Source organism: Taudactylus pleione, unplaced genomic scaffold (genome assembly GCF_031769625.1).
Source record: "Taudactylus pleione unplaced genomic scaffold, aTauple2 ptg000302l, whole genome shotgun sequence".
Taxonomy (NCBI): Eukaryota; Metazoa; Chordata; class Amphibia; order Anura; family Myobatrachidae; genus Taudactylus; species Taudactylus pleione.
In genome coordinates, this window is record NW_028284703.1 from 8,935,574 (window position 1) to 8,948,454 (window position 12,881).

The 12,881-nt window shown below is 44.5% G+C and overlaps 1 protein-coding gene across 1 annotated transcript in view; it reads left to right on the plus strand.

The window, feature by feature from the left end:
* KLF3 (KLF transcription factor 3) overlaps positions 1–12,881 on the plus strand; it is a 63,318-nt gene that overhangs the window by 23,204 nt on the left and 27,233 nt on the right. The window lies entirely within an intron of this gene.

The following is a 12,881-nucleotide window of genomic DNA, read 5'->3' on the forward strand; positions in this document are numbered from 1 at the left end:
TGAACAGTGATAGTCGCAACCGATCAGCTCGTAAGTGTCATTTTTCAAACACAGCCTGTGACATGGCAGTTAGGAGCTGGTTGGTTGGGACTTTATGTCCATTCACTTTATCTCAATCCAAGGCTTAGCAAATAGACCATTCAATCTTATGCTGTTTTGCTCAGCTACTCTGTCAAATGGGAATACAGCTTGAGGCCACTGGCTGCTGAGAGAGTAGCTTCATCCTTAATTCACAAGTGATGAGAGTGATGTTAATGTACAGTTACCCAGATGATCATTCATATCATAAAAGTATCTAATGCCCTTAGGGGTTTATTTATCAAGCAGTGAAAAGTGTGGAGAAGTTGCCCATAGCAACCAAGCAGCTTTGCAGTAGCATTTATCAAGTACAGTCTATAAAATAATAGGTAGGAGCTGATTGGTTGCTATGGGCAACTTCTCCACTGGTCCACTTCTCCACGCTTTTCACTGCTTGATAACTAGACCCCTGACTCTGCAGAATTCTGCCATGTATCGTTGAAAAGTTGAGTTTTCATGTTTTAATCCTTGCCCTCTCCTTAGGACATTTCTCTTCTGACAATACCAGTGGGTGTGAATTGAATCTATATCTGTGTGTCCTGTTTACTCTGGCAGCAGACGGTTACAAAGAAAGTAAAAATAAGATTGTGCTGGAAGACTGCTAGTTTGTACGTTCCATCCTCTATGTTCAGCATTATGGAACTCTTGTGGTGTGTTTATAGAGAAAAGATGATGATAATGATAAAGTGCGACCACATGAAGACACACAGGGCCAGAATGAGGTTTGTGGGTGTCCAATGGCATGTAACTTGTGGGGGGGCCCTGCCACTAAACTCAATTGCCCAAGGTGTTTGGCAACATGTGCATTGCCCGTCGTTTATCCCGGCACGTAGTAATGTTGTCTGACCTTGCAGAACAACAGGCTCGCACAGCTCTCCAATTCATGTGGCCACACCACGAGTAGGGTGGCAAGTGCCATAGAGGTTTATAATCATTTTTTTTTTTTCGGGCCTCGTGTAGTGAGATTTTATTATGTGGTTCTAAATATATATATATCTAACTTCACTTTTTATTTCCATTTTTTTTTTTATGATCTAAAAAAAAAATTGTCCTAAAAACGACTAATTTATAATTCATCATCAACATTATCAGGTGTCTTTGACCTTACAGCGGTAGCTATCCTTGCTAGCCAGTGGCCTACTTCCAGCAGCAGAGACAGATCTCCCCTTCCCTGATGCGATCAACAAGTACAGTCCCACAAACTGCCCAGATCAATGTGCACTCCCTGAGTAATGGCACTGACCTAGTGTCATGGGTCACGGGATGTTTAGTAAGTAGCAACTACTACTGTATATAAGTCTGCAGGGACAAGTTTGTCAGATATATAATTGCCACCTTCTCACATGAGGATGTTCATTGACAATAATGTTTGTACACTACTAAAGAGAATATTGATTTATGCTCTCTTAATAATATCAGCACTTTTTGATTGATTACAACACAACCATAGTCTTAGATTTGTTAACACAAGTTGCATCGAGTCACAAAAACTTACCCGACTCCTGAGGGCGCTGGTAATTGTCCCAGAAAGGCTCTTAACTGCGGAGGGGGACCAGGCAGAGTGATGAATTTAGAGCCATCTGCCTCGCACTGCCTGTCTGATGTAATTTATGTCATCATGCCCAGTCTACCTCTCTTCATACCTCCACTCTGCAGCTTACATGAGTGAGATATGAGAAGCAGGCAAATATGTGCAACCTACTCATTCACTAGTTACTAATAAAATCACTGCAACATGCAGAGCTGTGTGCCTCATGCCTCACTGACAGCGGTTGTTCCTAATGCATTGGGAGGCGGAATATTGTTTCAGCCCACAATTTGGCTTCCACTCCTCCCTGTAAAACTTAATACAACTTCAGTTACCTTTATTTTAATTATTATTTTGCATCACCAGTTAAGTATACAATAAGGAGATATTTACAATGTCTGTAGTCGGGTTGTGTATCGGTGGTGGGGTCATTAAAGTGTATTTCCATTTAATGTTAGAGATGTAAGGGGGGGGGGTGTTGGTATGTAGTTTAGGTAGGTAGCAAGGAAGTAAGGAGCAGGCTATGTGTGAGGGTAATAAGTCACCTGGGTGAGAGGGGGTTATAGGAAAACTAGGAAAAGCTGTAGAGGAGGAAGAGCCCCATCACGAGTGGCCCAAGCTATCCAGGTGAATTTATTTTGATATTATGAGATGTCATATCTTGGCTGCTAAGTAGTAATAGGAGTTGTGGTTTAATATCAACTGTGGCAGTGCCAAGCTTAGTAAATGTGTACTGGGAGTAGTATTAACCTGGCACATCACGATGGGAGTTGTAGTTTAACTTCAAATGAAGTTCCATGTTTCCCTGACCCTGCCTTACATGACACCAGGGGGAATATTTACTAAAGTGAGAGTTTTTAGAAATGGAGATGTTACCCATAGCAACCAGTCAGATTCTAGCTATTCTCTCCTAGAAGGTGCTAATTAAATGTTAAGTAGAATCTGATTGGTTGCTATGGGCAACCACTCCATTTCTAAAAACTCTCTAACTTCAGTAAATATACCCCCAGGATTGGACATATTTCATGCTGCCATTACAACTGTTGGCTAATAAGGTAATTATTTATCTTAATGTGGCACCCGAGAGGCTACAGGAGAAGCAATTTGCACCTATGTACCCTAAACGTCCTGAATTAAACCCTGCACGGAGCCTGCTAGAGACTAGAATGGCCGATGGCACACTAGGTTGTTCCTGGCTACACTATATGATTCCGTATATGACAGACATTCTCAATGCTGTCATGGTTTACAAACTATTTTATGAAAGTGTTAAGCTTGGCTCCTTTTTCTGCGGAGTTCAGAGCCAGCCTTTACACCCTCCAGCACCCGCGGTGCCTGCAGTGCTTTTGTAATGTAATGATTTACAGGCCTTGCTCTGAGGTGGCTAAGCCCCAATATGTCTACAGCACATCATAGGAAGTGCAGTGAAAAGGTCAGAGCATGGATCGTGTTGGTTCTCTCCCCCTTCTTCCTTTCTCATTGTTGATCTCCAAGGTCTGTGCTCTGAACCAGACAGTCCCACAGCCCCCGCACACCAACATCTGGCAACCCCCCTCCTCCCTACCCCCAGCAGAAGTGTTCAGTGTGTATGGTGGAGAAAGAAACGAAATAGCATGAATGAAGGATATTTTCAATGTCCTATACAGAAGGCACTGATTGCAAACACAGATGTGTTATTAGATTTTATGTACGGTTCTCTTATTGCTCATGTTCGCCGGGAGTGTTTATCCCTCATGATGCACAACCTACAGTACATGGGGGAAGGACATAGCTGTGTCTGAGCAGAGTCTATTTGTGCTGTATGTTACTTTACATATTAATTCTATCATCAGTATATGCTTTTACGCATATGTGGGAGCTGATATGCTTCTCGCTTAATTGTAATATCTGCCTATACACTCCCATGGAACAAAGTTACAATCGGGCAGCTTTTATTCAACTACATGTCCCAGCATGCCATGCCAGCCGCTACTTACAGTAATGCTTCAGTGATACCCTGTTACTGAACAGATTGGCTTTATATTAAGCAGGTCCAATCCTGTTACACTGCCTGAGTGCGGCATTTCCAGTTTGCCTATACACACAGCTGGTCATACTTGGAACGTCCGGCTTTTACATTGTATTAGTCCCAGGCGGTGCGCTTGTTTTGGGGCCACACATATTTCTGTATTGCTGGCTGTGTGGCCATAGTTACTTCTGTCATTGAAATCTCTGAGCCGGTGTGTGTGTAGCACATGCCTGTGTGCTGGAGCTATATATGCTATACTGCCTGTGATTGCAAACCTCTTCTGCACATGTGTCATCTGTAATTGTACTCAACTAGAAGAAAGTGGGGGGTAATGCAAATCATTTCATAGATAATTCTCTGTAAAGAGACCGAATCAGTTTTGCATAAGGGATTCACCCATGAGGGACAGCGGTGGATGCTGGGCACTGTTGCCATGTAGTGGCATAATATCATATGCTCTTTGGGCGGAATTCAATTGTTTCTACCCCCATTCGCGCCCGACGGAGCTATTCAATTGTTGCTCCTGTCGGGCGCGATCAGCTGCCAGCGCTCCATATCAGCTCGCAGCCCCAGCGGGGTGCGAGCTGAAATGTGCGAAAAGTGACAAACATCACTTTTTGCGGTCGCGCCCAGCACTTTGGTCGGGTAGCTGCTTTACGCTGCTAAACCCGACCACTTGGGGTGCGATCAGCGCGAAAAACGGAAGCAATTGAATAGCGGCCCGCGATCTCCTGTCACTTTAGACGGGAGATCCGGACCGCGTAAACAATTGAATTCCGCCCAAAATGTTTGCTTTTTACTAGCTGCCTAACAGCTATGGGCCAGATGTACTAAGCTCTGGAAAGTGATAAACTGGGGAGTGATCAATGACCAGCCAATCAGCTCCCAACTGTCATTTTTCAAACACAGGGGTCTAGTTACTAAGCAGTGTTATGAGATAGAGTGATAAGGTGCCAGCCGATCAGCTCTCAACTGTCATCTCACAGGCTGTGTTGGAAAAATGACAGTTGGGAGCTGATTGGCTGGCACCTTTATCACTTTTCACTCTGTCTCCTAACACTGCTTAGTAAATAGACCCCACAGCCTGTGACATGACAGTTGGGAGCTGATTGGCTGGCTGATTGTACTAGACTTCTACCAGAATAACTGGCCCTACTCCCTTCTCTCTGACCGCTCCGTCCGACCGGCAAGCTGCGGGTTCACATGCAGATTTGGGGTCATATACACGTAGAGCAAATTATGACAGCTCTTGCCAATCTTCCTTTGGCCCGAATTGCCAGATCATACCAGGCCCTACCGTTACAGAAGTCAGATAACGCTATCGTTCCACTGTCCCTTCTGATATACATCTGAAAAATAACAACTCAAATGTTTCTTTTTTTTAGGATCTGAGGCCTTTTTTTTTTTTGTCTCCTAGCCACTGCAATTTGGCCAGTCCAGTCTAAAAAGGCCAGATTGTCTATTGAAATCACAGCTCGAGGCTTGCTTAGGCTGTTCTGTCATCTTAAAGTCGATACTCTCAGCTATGTAAATATATAAATGGCTAATCTGGATGCCGGTTACACTCACAGTAACCCACTTCTCCTTTAAATCCTGTCTAGATTTTTCTTTCTTTGCCATAGTTATTACTGGCTAGAAATCCCTCCCCGTGCGTAATGTTTTAAGACTGTAGAGGTGTTTTTTCTTGTGCAGCTAGGTCTTTATAACAACACCCTAGTGCTTCAAACCATGAAAGGGCATCCAGGGATCCATGAATTAAAACATGCCGTGATGTCATTCGACCTTTCACCATCTCAGTTATCAACAGTAGCAAGAACAGTTAGCCAGAGAAATCACAGCCCAGTCTCCCTGCACAGGGGGAAGTAGACAGTGTAAAAAGATTTATTGTAGACGGCAAGTAATAGAACCCTATCACTGCAACAACATGGACCGCTTGATCCCAGGAATGCAGCAGCTGAGAAGACCTCTATGTAAATCCGTTTAAAGGTCATATGGATTACTTAAGGAAATCATGATCATTGCCCTTTTACCAGCCTTTTATGCTTCTATAGTTGCCATCTTTGGTTCTAGCTGCTCCTGTTCTCTCTTAAATATCTAGAACATCTCTCTTTAAATTCAGAATTCCCAGACTATTACACACAAGGCTGCCTCACTCTGCACTCTGGTGGTTTAACAGTGTGCTCCTGTCTGTATCATAAACCGCACTTACAATACAGATCAGTGATATAATGTTAGCTTGTTTTTTTCTATTTAAGATCATTTCTTCTGCAACACAAAACAATATACAAGGGTGGTTCAATAAATAAGGTAACAAGACCTCGCATTGTGTAAATATATTCGACTCGTACATATACGTATAATCAGTAGTATGGCCTTGGTACAGATTATTTTTCCACATAGGCCCATACTTGTCTGAGCATTTGTTCCAACAGTACACCAAGGCATCTATGCCAGCGTAGAAGATGCCTGAAGACAGGACATGGCGGCTTGCTGAACTTCACCATCGGTTGTGAATCACCTTCCACCAGGTGCTTCTTCAGTGGTCCAAAGAGATAGAAATCACTCGGATGTCAGGTGGTCAGGGCTGTATTGAGGATGGTCCAGTACCTTCCATTGGTAGTGCCGGAACAACTCACACGTGTGGCTGGATGTGGCCTGTAATACAACGCCTGTCTGCAACAACCCAGATCGTTTTCGACTAATTGTCCTCCGCAATAGGCTCAATGTGTAAAAATAGCTGACAGCATTCGCAATATCTCTTTTGTGAGAAAATCGACAAGAAGCACACCCTTGTGGTCCCAAAACATGGTCACCATCAAGGCCGGCTCTAGGGGTGTTCGACCAGTGCGGCCGCACAGGGGCACCACCCGTTGAGGGTGGCACCCCTCCCTAGCATCCCGATTTCACAGTACTGTCCCACTGTTCCACCCGCGGGCCGAAGTGGCCCGCGGGTGGTCAAAACAGGAAGCTGGGGACCCTCAGAGAGTGAATGGATGCCGGCGCGCATGCGCGCGGCAACCATTCACTGACGGAAGAGAGCTGGGAGAAGCCCAGCCAGTGACGGAGTGCTGGGCTTTACCCCCAGCCTGACATTATTTGGAGGTGTGCCATGCAGGCACGCCTCCAAATAACGTCACACGGGGTGTGGCCTATGGTAATTAGGCCACACCCCCAAATTTGGTCGCCCGCGAAGTTAGGGCGCTCTCAAGAGCCAGCACAGGGTGCTCAGAACCCTGGAGCCGGCCCTGGTCACCATGACCTTCTTTGCAGATGGAATTGTTTTGAATTTCTTTGAAGATGGGGAGGATGCGTGTTTCCATGTCATGGATGCTTGCTTCGTCTCTGGTGTCACATGACGCACCCGGGATGTAGTCAGGATGCCGCTGGACGGGATGCCGGCCGCTAATATCTTGACAGAGTATTCTCCAACAGGACGAAGATCCCGATGTCGCCATGAAGGATGAAGATACCGGCGTCGGCGGTTTAGGCAACCCTGGGGGGGAGATTAGGGTTAACCTCTCCCCCGGGAGGTTTAGGGTTAGGCTGCGGTGAGGGGGGGTAGGGTTAGGCACCAACCCGGGAGGGTTAGGCTGCGGGGAAGGGGGGGTTAGGATTAGGCACGTCGGGGGGGAGGTTAGGGTTAGGCACCACCAAGGGAGGGTTGGGGGGGGGGTGAGGGTTAGGGTACTTTCCAGCCGTAGTCGGGATTTTCAACAGTTGGGCTTCCGGCATCTGTATATAAACCATTCAGCCGCCGAGATATCACACCCAACCCGATGCACCCACGTTTCATTGCCTGTAACAATACGCTGTAGGAACTGCACTCCCTCCTCATGGTACCACGTCAAGTGCACGAGAGAGAATCCCATCCTATTGATATTGTAAACCTCCTATGAGTTGCTTCAGGTCCCAGCGTAACACTTTTTCCTGTACCCCAGTTGCTCATGAACGGTGTTGTGCACAGTACCCACTGAGATGTTCAGTTTGTCAGCAATATCACTAACTCGAATGCATCCTCCCGAATCAGACCTTCAGTGCGGCACAAATTATCTTGTTACCAAGAGGCTCCTATGACTTGCCCATACTATAGTAGATCTGGAGCTGACCGAGGGCCTGATTCAGATATGTACGCTAATGCAATCGTAGCTGCTGTGCGAAAATATGCGAATGTAGCGGATGCTGGGATATGTATGGAGACCACTGGGGACCATCGCAAATCAAAGCAATTGCGTACACATATGCAACCGCCAAGCACTCGCACGGACAACAGGTAGATGCCCACTTCCCCTCTTGCACATCCATAATACCTTGCAATCCATCCAAAACATCGAAGTACATCGGAGCCTCTCGCACAATCACGGCTGGTCAATCTCGCTTATAAATTGATAAGTTTCCTGTGCTCGCTGCGTATGTCATAGTGGCTAATTTATGCATGCCTCTGCAATGGCGTTCAAATGCACTGCCATGCCTGCGTCTCCGACAAACCCCCCCCCCCGTCACCACCCCCAAATGCTCTCTGCCTGTCAATCACTCTGCGATTGCTCTGCGTGGTCATTGGATCGCAATGCGATCACCGTGAAACATTCGTGCATGAACAGTACGCAATAACGTCCGTCTGCATACGTGTTTGCAATAGCGACTCTTGCCGAATCAGGCCCTGTGTACGGTATCACAGTTGTAGACTGAGACACGCCCTAAAACAGTTGCGTTACGAATTAGTTTTTGCTGCCACTCCCCGTAACCACCCCCAAATGGTCCCTGAATGTCATGGTTTGCAAATAAATCCCCACTGCGAACGGCATTGCCACAGTACCTTGCCACGTGCACAGTGCATCCGTGTGCGCAGTCGGACGATAATCGCTCAGCTGTACAAATATCGGCATTGCTTACATACCTAAATCGGACCCAATGTTTGCTCATAAAGCTGCCCACACACATAGCGATTTTTTTTTTACCTAATTTGGCCGATTTCGACGAATCCTGAGGACAAATCGTGTAAAATATGGCCAAATCGAGAATTTCCACTCATGATCACGATGGCGATGCGCGTCCCAACTCGTCGTACCTCGCATCTTCAAATCTGCCGTGCTGTAGGGCAGATTTGCCAATCTGGGACACAATGCACTGGATGCACGATAGATCTTCTGTCAGATTGGCCATTTTTTACTCCAAATTGTGACCACGACTGCCGGGAGCTGCCTGGGGAGCGTTCAGGGGAAATCATGCACATCGTGGGACTGAGAACACATCGCTGTGTGTGTGGGCACCTTTAGTGTCAGATTGATGGTCATCTGTTTCATTCATACATAGAGACAGCTACTAACTAACTGCTTCCACCAGACTACACTACAGTCTCTCTGATGTGTTTATTTTGTGTGCTGGGGGCCTATTTTGTTATGTCTAGGTCCTCCGGTCACCTTTTTATGAGTTGGCCCTGAATAAAGGCATATTATTGGCCTCACCATGACTTTGGGCCTGATTCAGCAGCGTTCGCAACTGCGATTACACGCACAATCGGCCGATTGTTGCGTTGTGCGCATGCATATGCATCGCAGCGCGTGAAGATTCCACTGCGATCGGGATAATGATTGCAGTAACTACGTGACCCATCACAGAAAGATTGACAGGTAGTACTGTGGGTGATGGGGGCTGTGGCGAAACGCAGGCGTGCCAGTAAGTTTGAACGCCGTTACAGGGGCGTGCATAAATTAGTCACTGCGATGCCATACACAGCTTCAGCTTGCACTGCGTGCCATGAGGTTAGCAAGGTCAGACCTTGTGCAAGTGTGCGTGAGGCTGCAATGGTACTCCATATTACCAATGGTTTCGCAGTCTTGCTAAGTATTACGGAGGTGTGTAAGGTAAAGGAGGCAGCCTTCTGTTAGGCTGCGTATGGCATTGTGATCACAATCATTACCATATCTTCGCAGTGAGACTTCATACGTAATCGCTATTGTGATCGCAGTTGCGATCCGTGCTGAATAAGGCCCTTTGTCACATGACCACAATGCGATCGATGCACTTTTTTTTTTTTTATCAAATACAAAATGTTATGAAAATTTTAGCAGCCAAAAGTAATCCACATCATAAATGCTAGTAGTCACCTATATTGACCGTGGTTGAAATGCAATGAAATGGAGCTGGATATTTTATATAATACACCTAATTTCCTGTTCTAGTTTTATAGAAATACAGATGTTACCTCATACATCTAGCCTCCTTGCGTGTTAAACACCCCTTCTGGTCGCGCCATGCTGTGGAGTGACTCTGTAGCGCCGAGCATCTTTTTGTGCGACTTTTTACCTTCATATGTGTCTTATTCGCACGGCAAATCTGCTGATTAAAATGATATGCGGCATGCCTATATTCTGTGTGCGAGTGTGGGTATATCTGCATGCTAAATGCTACGTTACACTGTCACAGCTGCTGACACTGCAACGTAGCATTTTGCATGCAGATACACCCACACTCGCACACAGAATATAGGTGTAGAATATGTGTCCAAAAGAAAAATGTAAACAGCCTTGGGGATAATTGTGCCTTATAACCAATGCAGGGAAATAGCACTGATTATACCATTTTAATGTATATATCTCTGATTATTATTATTTTTAGTCCAAATATATAGCAGCTACATAAGAAGTGAGGCGCAATCAGGGAGATTGCTACTATTTCAGGGAGTCTCCCTGACAATCAGGGAGAGTTAGTAAGTATGAGGTTTCTGTACATCAGCATAGATTATTGTGCAAGAGCAGAAGTACTTGATACTCCGCAGAAGCACAAGAGTGTATGTAGGCAACAAAACAAACACACTCCTTTTGGATGACCTCGGCCAGCAAGTTCGTCGTAATCCGTAATGAGGAAATGTAAACTTCTGTGCTAGATCAGGAAGAAAAACTACGTGTATTTTATTTATTTTATTTCCTCAGACCTGCTACAAACCACCTATTCTCAGAGTGCAGAAACAGGATTGTCCTCTCTAGGACTTTAAGGCCAACATGGCGGCTACAGAACCGGACTCATCTGCCAGCATAGTGGCGTCCAAGCTTTTTCTTTCTTTGAAACGACTGTTTCATTATTTGTTGTTTTTACAATACATCTGGTAAAATGTTATGAGACACTAACCTGGAATCTTGCGATAAAAAACTCTAGAAAGTAAAATTGTGTTGAAGTACGCCCATATATAAGTGTGCTAACGGATAACTGTATATACAGATGTGTCCACATACATTTACCCTCCATGTGCTACAAGTGGCATTACACGTAACGCCTGAGCCTCCTTGTGTGTTAAACAGCCCTTCTAGTCACGTTATGCCATGGCCCAACTCTTAGCGCAGAGCGTCTTTTCGTAAGACCTTTTCCCTTTAAAATGTCTTGTTTGCAAAGCGATGCAAATAGGATGCACAAGTAGCTTATGCTGATTAAAATGATATGCAGCATGTCTATATTCTGTGTGCCAGTGCGGGTGTATCTGCATGTGAAATGCTACGTTATAGTGTCGGTAGCTGTGACCCTGTAACGTAGCATTTCACATGCAGATGGGCCGTGGGCTTCCCTTGGACCATGATCCCACACAGAGAGCAGCTAACCCCCAGGAGGATACAGGAAGGAGCCGCCACTGCTCCCATATTTAAAATATATATAAACGTGTGTGTACACTGTGATTTTATATTTATATATACATACAGTATGTATATAACGTTAGCATTAGGATAGCCTTAATTTCACAAGCATTTATTTCAATAGAGCAGATTTTAACTTTGTTTTTTTATGTTTATTTATTAATTTTGGCAAAACAAAAGTGTTGTCTGGCATAGAACATTAAATGGATGCCACCTACTGGCCAATTGTAGGTATGATCATCTGAGAATCCTGTTGTGAAATAATGTTTAGCTAAATCAACTTTTATTGGCCTATATATTAATGCTATTCCCATGAAAAGCATGTTATTTGCCAAAACTTGAATGCAGGAGATACAAGAGAGTTCTCCTGCATTTAGCTAAGTTACCAAGGATATTGTTGTCACCATTTTTGTTCAGTCTTTGCGCAATTTAGCAAGCACCGGAAGGTAGCTTGGTGGCAGTCACTGTAGCCTACAGGTAACAGTTTCCCTAGTGCGGGATCTTTCGGCTGTACTTCCCAATGGCCGTGCATACCCCACGCAAGCATCTACTTCACTACTGCCAAAAACAAGTGGTAAAAGGAGCTTTTAATGGGGAAAGTGTTTGCCTGGACAGCCTTGTATTGGATACACTGTGCTGACATAATTCAAGTGATAAATAGCCATGTTACATGTTAATCTGTTAATGTAATTAGCCATGACAACAGGTTCTAATTGACATTGCAAAAATGCAGACCACAATAAATTGTCCCCTAAGTCTGTTCCTGCAAGTCTTCATCTATCTAAACACCTATGTAGAACATGCTGCCGTTCTATAAACATACCTCCTTAAAGAAGATCTATATTAATAATAGTTTGGTGGTTGAGAAATTGTTGTCTTATCCTTTCTCCTAGTTACCAGGCATACAGAAGTTATCAACCCATCACAAACTGTTTAGACTCACTACTTCAATTTGTTATAAATATATATTTTCTGCAGTTATACTGTTAATGTACTATAACTTTTATTTGCTTTTTGGGAGCATGGCAATTGCTTACTGCACAGCGTGGGATACAGTGGACTCTTCGCTACCAACAAGCCGTTCTTACCCTGGGCTTATGCCATTGTCACTCACCAGGCTCAACGTGTCAGTGGCACTCAGAAGCAGGGAGGGATAGCTCACAGTCTTTATCTACTGAAAGTGAGCAGTGACATGGCGGGGTAGTAATGTATCTTATGTCAGTGATGTCACCGTGTACAGAACCCAGTGTTCTCATTTCTCCTGGAAAACTGCATGTTACACTGCCAATTCTTCTCGCTGTAACACTTTTTTCCATTTAGTTGCAAATTTTTAAAGACCTTTAAAAATATATAATTTTTTTTGTTTTGTTTTTACAGAAACAAAATCAATCCACTATCAAACTCATGATTTACTGTTCTTTGTTATTTTATTTTTTTATTTATTTTGCAATAACAATAACATAGTAACAACGCTTTACACTGTCAACTGAAACACTGATGAAACACTTTTCCTGTTTGGGGTATTCTATCTTAATCTTGGCTTGTCACGCCCTGGACACCCAGTGGTTAAAGCACTGGCTGGCTACCATCTAAATGGTCTACACAGAAGCAACTTCTCCTACTACAGAGGAAGACTATGAGCATA